Raw genomic sequence first — 8,929 nt, forward strand, 5'->3', positions numbered from 1 at the left:
TGACTGTGGTATATGGAGGTCCCAATGTCGGGATGATTTTGCGGGTAACCTATGTGCTCTCACTATGGCCTATTATGGGGTCCCCTGTTCTGCTACATGTTGAAACTATGCAAGGGACCCAAGCAGTGCCATAAAGATCTGGTACCACAAACCAGGAAAGGTGCCAGTGGCAGCGACCCTCCTTTCCCAGGACAAAAACTAGCATGTCCTCCCAGATGGAAGGGATTTGCCATTGTTGGTTCCTATGACTACTATTTCTTTCTGCCTGTAGGTACCTATAGGCTAATATGGCACAGGCTCCCTCGCTGAAGAGGCTTGTCGCGAAGATTGTGAGGCAAGACCCTGGAGGGGTAGAGTGTGGGGACAGAGTCCCAGGGAGCAGTTTCCAGGCTCTAGGCCTCACATGGAAAGGTGGTGGCTCAGGTAGTAGATGGCCATCAGCTGTGACTAGTTGGCCATTAGCTGTTATCAGTTAGCCATTAGCCACTGATATAACTGCCATGGCTACGTTGGTTGGTTGGTTGGTTGGTTGGTTGGTTGGTTGGTTGGCTGGTTGGCTGGTTGGCTGGTTGGCTGGTTGGCTGGTTGGCTGGTTGGCTGGTTGGCAGAGAAGCAGATGGTGGATTGCGGCTCATGTGGCTCCTGCTTCCTGTATCTCCAACCCAGCCACCAGCGAGAATATAGTGGTATGACTCCTCTATCTGTGGCTCCTTTGGTGTTCCTTTTTGGCCTCACCATATCCTGCCTTCTGGTACGGGGAGCGGGAGCTGACACCCTACATGACAGTAGACGAGAACCAATAACTAACTGGCCTTTGTGAATTTGCTTGAGGTAACTGCCTCAAAATAGGAACCTTTGGACATTAACCAGAGCCTTATCTTTTAGTGACAGGGCAATCCAGTGCTACAGGAGAACACCAATCCTGTTTACATATTTTAAAATGTCTCTCACAACTAATGCAAATCAAATGCTTTAAAATTTAAATCATTCCCACTGGTGTACACTTCAAACAACAAACTAACACTGGCAGTTATTACATCATCTTAAAAAGAAACACTCTTCTAATCAATTAAACTCATTATTCCTGATAATCATTACCAATGCTATATAATTTAAATAATCTCTGCAAGATGATTTATTTATGACTGTCAGGCCTACTAACAACTTTTGAAAGCATCACTCAGTAGAGTCTGATATAGTTTACTGTTGAAGCCATTTCAAACCTTAGGGACTTTCCAGTATTGCCCAGGGCCACACTGCTACAGACAGGAAGAACAGCCCATGAAAATTACCCAAGTGACTTGCCTTTCCTTCCTTTCCTCCAGCTGGATACTCTGGAAGGAATTTCTCTCTTTCTTGATATTCTTTATTTAAGCCACAAGATGAAACCAACTCACTCAGATATCCTTATATTTGGCTACCAACTCCTGCAAATCCTCCTCCTTGATAGGCACTCATCTGGAGATCCTTAAGACAGCTGGCTGTGACTTAAACAGTTGCTTTGCCACCAGTGCACGGACTACCATTTTCCCATCCTGGGACTGAGGGCACCTTATTACCACCGATCCTACTATTACTCCATGTTTTTTCTGAAGATCTACTGTATGAAACTTGACTCCTGCTTAGGCATGTTTGATAGCAAGAGATAGAAATCTATGCGTTCTAGCTTGCAGTGAAGCAGGATTGATTGGAATATCAAATGCTATATTCTCGCGGCTCCTGGAGGATGAGAACTGGATTATGGCCAGGCCACAGAGGAATGAGAACTAGGATGTCAGGCACTGTAGGGGGTCCTGCCAACTCTTGTGTAGCCACAGCATAGTTTCTTCTCTTGACAGGGTTTCTGGGTCCTGTTTCTTGTGGCTTTTTCATACCTCTAGAACTCCAGCTCACGCATGGTACTGGCTTGCCATGGCACTGACTCCTGCCCTGTCTCTACTTGATTTTATTTCCAAGGTTCAGCCTTTCAGTGTCCCAATTTCTGAGTTAAGTTTCTTAGTGTTTCTATTCTAAATTCCCAGGAGAAAGTCAGGTTGTAAACCCTCGGTCCAGTCACCTGTGATTAGAATGGGGATCTCATAACACTTCTATGGTGAAGACAATGCAGGTTTTCTGAGAATAGAATATGGGTGGCAAGGTAATGAATGGCATGTCAACTGAAAGTTGGGATTCAGTTTCTGGAGTCCCAGTAAGTAGTTGGGAAGAAAAATGAGAATTTGCACAAATATTTAGGGCAATTTTATTATCAAGAGGTAGTACAGAATAATGATTAAGGGCACAGATTCTGGAGTCAGACTTACAATCTATGTGACCTTGGATATGTTGTTTAACTTCTCTGCATCTCAATTTCCTCATCAGTAGAATGGAGATAATGGTACCCATCTTACAATGTTGTTTTATTTGTAAAATACTTAGTTAATTAATATATGTAACATAAAAAAGTTAGTTAATGTATGTAAAATACTTAGACTAGTGTCTGGCTTGTATTAAGTGATAAATAAGCATCAATTATCATGTTATTAACTACATTCTTCTTAGAGTTCCTGAGTAGCAGTATAAACTTTATTTACAATTTATTGTTTAAATTATGTTTATATAAAAATAAGTATTATTTGTGTTATCTCATTGGCATCAGCTGGTTAACAAATGGTTGGTGTATGTAGACAGGTAAGTTCAGTTTCATGGCTATTTGGTCTATTTGCTTTATTTAGCACAATGAAGTGTTTAATATTTTAGTCATAAATACTGACTTTTGTTATATTTGTATACCTCTTATCCTGCTAGTTCAGATTTTTAAAAATTAACACATCTAAATGGAGAAAAGTCTTAGTTACATCTTCTTAAAAGAGTAAACAGTTTATCATTACAATACGTAAATGAATACCCTGTATCACTTGCCTTAAATAGAAGATAACCATAGATATACTCATAAATACAATGAAAACAGCACAAAGTTACTAAAGTCTAACTAGATAACACTTGCCTGCTCAGAGCATGAGGTTGCTCAGAGCACGTGGTTGCTCTGAGTAGGCAAGTGTTATCTAAAAAAAAGAAAAAAAGAAAAAAAAATGGAGATCAACAAGTGTTAGAGGCTGTTAAAGACCAGCCCTTAGTTGAAACTTTGGTAGTGTTGTATTCAGAGGATTACAAAGAATTATACAGGGTATAATGCTCCCACTACGTGGCTTAATGTTATTTAATGGTGGGTGTGAGGCCTGCCAAAGCTATCCTTGAAATTATCTCTACTACGTCTAGTAGCACAAGTTTTACACAATGAGAAACTATATTATTAGGTCTTACTATAGTCAAGACCTGTGTTAGGCACTCCACTTGACTATAGTAAGCCCTAATAATACATGTTTTGTATTATAAATGGGATCATGCATATACTGACTTGCTTTTTACTCTTAATAACTTACAGTTATCTCAGCATGTGAGTTCATATAAGTCTACCTCATTTAAAAAATGGCTACATAGAATCTTGAAGTATGTATATTCCATATTTTCTTTAACTAGTCTTGCTGGTGGACATTCGAGTTCTTTTATGTGTGTATTCATTTTATAAGTGAGGGAATTGAAGCTAAAAGATGTTAAGGCAGCCTGAGAATACCACAATATACCATGTTCTGTGCCTCTGTATTCTGAAACATTGTCAACAGCAGCTTCATCTCACCAATGGTGATGCCCCATCTACATATATCAGAAATATCAGCTGTCCTTAAGTGTCAGATTCTTGAATTGGAGTTAAGACTATTTGATTCACATGTAAAGGGGGAAATAATATTGTTTAAAGGGGTAGGTAAAAGACCCTCTGCCTGAAAAGGGCATAAGTGTATGGGGTGAAAGAGGGTTGCCAGAGGTCTGAAAGAGCTGGGAAAGACTGGAAGGATACCTAGGGTGGGGGTCAGGGGAGACAGTGCCAAGACTCACTAGAAGTGAAGGGAAGAGGCAGGAAAGCTTTGCAGGCTCACTCTGCCCACATCTCAATTTTGCATCCTCTTTTGTCACCTATTTATGGTGTAGAAGAAATAGCAAATTACATTTCAGTGCCTGTCTAGCACAGTGTCACATCCTGCAAATGCTCAATAAATATTTACTGAGTGAATGAATAGATTTACATTCCTGATTACCTAAGATTTAGGGAATCTGGAGCCAGGCATCTAGGCATGGCAGGGATATTATCTGTGAGTGAAGGCACCATCCGACTTGACCCCACACAGACAAGCCGAGTCAGACTAGAGGACAGAGGCAAGTATTGAACTTTGTAGTTACCACATGGAATCAAACAATTCATAGCAATGTTTCAGGTGCTAGCAGAAGAAAAAAACTTGAAAGAACCATTACAAGACCACATGTCCTTTGTGCAGCATCATAAAAACAAGATATCTTGCCCAAGTTTATGATTCCATTACAGAAGAAAAATAAAGCCATTAGTAAATCTAAGGAAAGATATTGACTACCCATCTCTTTGTCCAAGTCAATTTACAGAATACATTGAATTGGGCTATGTGGCCCCCAAGAGCAAAACCTATCTGTTATTTTTAGTGAAGTGAGAGAAAGTTTAAATAAGCACAAGCCTGTCTGCCTTGAGGTACTCTTTATGGTAGCAATATTATCCCCTTTATATCCTAGACATGCTTTCAAGTTGCAATACTTTGAGCACAGGTAGCCTATATTCCAGGTCAAATAGTTGTGAACCGAGAATATTTATTTATTTATTTATAGTTGATATGCAATATTATAATAGTTTCAGGTATACAACATAGTCATTCAACATTTATATACCTTATGAAGTGATTACCACGATGCCTAGTAACCGTCTGTCACCCTACACAGTTATTTTGATATTATTGACTATATTCTCTACGCTGTACATTAAAAATATGGAATGATTCACAAATTTGCATGTCATTCTTGCATAGGGGCCATGCTAATCTTCTCTGTATCATGAGCTGAATACCTTTAGAGCAGTGGCTCGGATTGATTTGAAATGGTTCAAATCAAATGTAGGTTTTGTAGTTTGAGTTCTGGTTGTGCCTTATTTTAGCTGTGAATATTAATCACGATTTTGCTGAAATAATGCTGTGCAACATATAACTATCAAATCTCTAATATTTTTCTCACTTGCAAGCCAGTGGATTGACTGTGGCTCTGTTGGGATCAGTTGGGCTTGGTTCCAGGCTGTAGGTTGAGTTTTGGTCTGTTTTCTATATGTAGATAACTCCTCATTCTGGAGAAGCTACTCATGGTGGATGGCAGAAGTGCAAGAAAGAAAGTCAAACCACACAGGCACATTTAAAATCTCTACATGAGTCATGCCAACTAACATTCAATTGGCAAAAGCCTATGTCAACAGAACAGGGAAAAATACTTCTTCCATAGTGATAACAGAAGGCAAGAAGGAAAAATTGTTAGCAAATAATGCAATCTAACACACCATGGGGCCATGGTTAAGATGCTGAACCTCATTGTGCCTTAGTTTTCATCATCTGAAATATGGGCATCATAATACTATCTACTTCATAGGGTTGTTTGAAGATTTAAATGCGTTAATATGTATAAAGTAGTTGGAATAGTGCCTGGCTCAAAGTAATTGTCCAATAAATATCAATTATTCATACTTAAGCTATTTTCTAAGCAAGTAAAGTAAAATGTTCTTGATTTCTAGGAACCCCAACATTTCCAACAAATGTTCCCATAATTATATTGTTTATGCTGGTGGACATATTAGCACATATTCAGAAAGATGATAAAATAGAGCTGGAGTAACTAAAACCTTGATTAATCAGAACTCAACGAGCCTGGCTGTAAAAATTTTAGATTGTTAGAATTGCAGGGGACATTGGAGATCCTCTCACCTCTGGAAGAGCATGGGGTTGGAGTCTGAAGATAAAGTTTAAAATTAAGTCTGTATCATTAGGTCCTTGAACCTAATTTGAAGCACATATACAATTGGGATAATGAAGTCGTTGCTATGATCAAGTCAGATAATATACAAATATTTCATTGAACAATGTAAAGCACTACACAAACAGTATTGCTCTCAATCCATTGTCTTTTATTTTATAGACTTAAGTTGCACAAGTTTATCACTCATTGGAGCAGAGCCAAGACTAGAATACTGTCTACGAACTCAAGGTGTATTTACTTACACTCGAACAGATTTCTTTTAGAATTACTCTTTTTAGGAAAAAAGAAAAAGGACAAAAGACAAAATAGATTTATACCAAGGATATAAAAAAATTATAAATTACCTTCCAGTATATGTCCTTGGATCAGTGAATTTTTAACCCAATTTGCTCTTTTTCTCCTTAGTGATACACTGAGAATCTATAGTGCTACTTAGAATAATAACTCTACAATAAAAGAAAACCCTGAATTGTCTAAGGGAACACTATTACTATACTTATAAAATCAGGAAAGTTAACTAATATAATTTTAAAGGATATTAACAATAAAGGTTGAAACAAAATTTCTAGTTAACCTCCAAATTACACATACCCTAATATGCATTCTGCAGTTGTTATCATTCATCAAGTTTTTAATAGAGTTATAAAATGTTAGAGTTTTGGTGTTGAGAAATTTTGTGTTAGAAAATGTGAGTTACTGCCTGGAGTGAGACCATAAGAGGTAGCTTGATTTAATAGAGAGAGTATAATTGTTGGGATTAGAGAATTAGGTTCAAATTCCAGCTCTGTCACTTAATAGCTGTGTGTTTTGGGCAGGTTACTTAACTTCTCTGTACCCTGCTGAATAATGTCAAAGACTGTGAAAGAGCATAAACTCCTTTTGGGCAGAAACCTTGTTTTGCTTCACCACTGTATCCTCAATGCTTAGAACAACGATTGGCAAAATAAGCATTAGAGATAACCTGGCAAGTGCTCCAGCACAACATCCAGCACATAGTAGGTGTCAATACAAGGTAGCCACTTTTATTACCATGAAGAGAAAAGTAACATTTTTTAGGAAAATTATGTGATCTCTGTTTCTAGCCAAGCAGTGGGCACAGGGTTCAAACCCGGGGTAGACTGTCAGGAACTTGCGGAAAGGTAGGCATAGAGTCAAAAGCACTTAATACACTACAACCATGGGGCAGAGCTGGAATAGACAACGAAAGAGCTAGCCTGAATGAAATATCCCTCCAAAGAAACTGGGCAGACAATAGAAAATTCCAGCATGAAATTCAATGCTTGGCATTTAGAAGGATTTAACACGTATTTGTTGACGAATAAATAAATGAATGAATGAGTCTTTAACTTGAGGCCACAGTGGAATCCATGAGAATCCATGCCTTTCAGAGAAAAATATGAGGCAGGGCCTGAAAATGTTCTTCCCACTAGTTCTGACGAATTGTAACAAAGGAGGGTAGGTGGCCTTTTAAAAAGCCATTGAAAGAGGAGTAGGAGGACAATTTATAGACTGTGTGTCAATAGGATATTCTCTACCAGGGGAGAATGTATAGTACAGTGAAGAATTACATGGCATTATGGTGGGACTTGAGCACTGGTCACTCAGAACTGGTCAAGTACAGTCTTGACAATAATTTAGAGGAACCACTGTGATGTTCTGAGGATAGGATTAACATGGCTGATGAGAATAAAAGGGGAAAAATTAAAGAAGAAACAAGTAGTGATTATGCTATGAAACTTGCTTTAGAATAGAGAAGTGTTCTATTGATTTTCAACAATAGTGCCAATATCATTCAATGGGGGAAAGAAGAGACTCTTCAACAAATGGTGTTGGGACAACTGGATATCAGCATGCAAAAGAATGAAGTTGGTTGCTGGACTTAAGCTGCTGATCACAAGATGTCATCAAAATGGCGGCGTGAGTTGAAACTCTGGAAATCGCCACTAGAATTCACAACAAACTGAAAAACTATAACTCCACAAAGAATTCCCTGCACAGCAGACAGGCAAGACGAAGAGTCTCACTACCAAATTCACCTAAAGTTGGGAAAAAGGTGCGAGCAGGGGAAGAGGGAATGGAGATGTGTGGAGACGGAGCCGCACGGGTGCAGGACGCAGACTTTGCTCAGTGCTCTGAGCTCGCTGAATCCCGGAACTACTGCAGCTGTGGGAGAGGGAAGAACTCAGACTGCTAGGGCTCCGTTTATGGCCCACAGGGCTGAGGGGGCAGCATATAACACGGCTGAACCCAACGCTCATGGCAGAGACCTTGGAGAAAAGACTGAGGGAAGCAGGCTGAAAACAGCGGTTTAAGCTCTCACTGCCTAGGAGAGAACAGAAGCCATAGGCACTGAGACTAGCCGCCCCCACCCTACCCTGCCAGAGCTCGCCCTGCCCTCACCTGCCCGGTGCTACAAGCGGAACAGTAGCAATGTCAGATCAAGGAAACAGAATATTTCCTGTTCTGAGAACTGTGGACCGCAGACACAGATTTGCAGCCCAACTAGTTCCAGCAAAGGGGAGGGAGCTTTGGAAGCAGGACCGGCTGTGGTGGTGGTTGCCGCCATTGCTCTGGGCCACCTCTCACAACTCACCCTGCCCCTGTCCCCAGCTATCTGGGTGAATCACTGCAGGAGTAAACAGAACTGCTTAAACACACGGGCTCTGAAACTGGTGCAGGAAGAGCTTTGGAACTTCAAAAGCTCTACGCATCCCAGCAGGGACGCGATGTCCTATGACCCAGGCGAACTGTTTACAGAGGAGAAGCCCACCTCCCAGGGAATCCCCCCATTGTGTGAGAAGCTGGAATAGTGCAGAGAAAACAAAACACTACAGTGTGGGAGAGAAAAAAGGCTGCAGTCAGAGAGAAAATAAAACATCCTACTAACACGTACTGGAAAACAAAAGAAAGACCTCTTCCTATCAACCTGTTGCAGAAGCCACTCCTGTAGATGTCTAGGAAGAGAAATAATAAATCAGTAATTGCCATGAATAACCAAGGCAACAAGACAGCTCAGAAA

The 8,929-nt window shown here is 40.0% G+C and overlaps 1 pseudogene; it reads right to left on the reverse strand.

Moving 5' to 3' along the window:
• Window positions 1-4,877: 4,877 nt before the first annotated feature.
• On the reverse strand, window positions 4,878-4,951 carry LOC141569771 (U6 spliceosomal RNA; annotated as a pseudogene).
• Window positions 4,952-8,929: the final 3,978 nt, after the last annotated feature.

This window comes from Rhinolophus sinicus, chromosome X (assembly GCF_036562045.2).
Source record: "Rhinolophus sinicus isolate RSC01 chromosome X, ASM3656204v1, whole genome shotgun sequence".
NCBI classification, from domain to species: domain Eukaryota; kingdom Metazoa; phylum Chordata; class Mammalia; order Chiroptera; family Rhinolophidae; genus Rhinolophus; species Rhinolophus sinicus.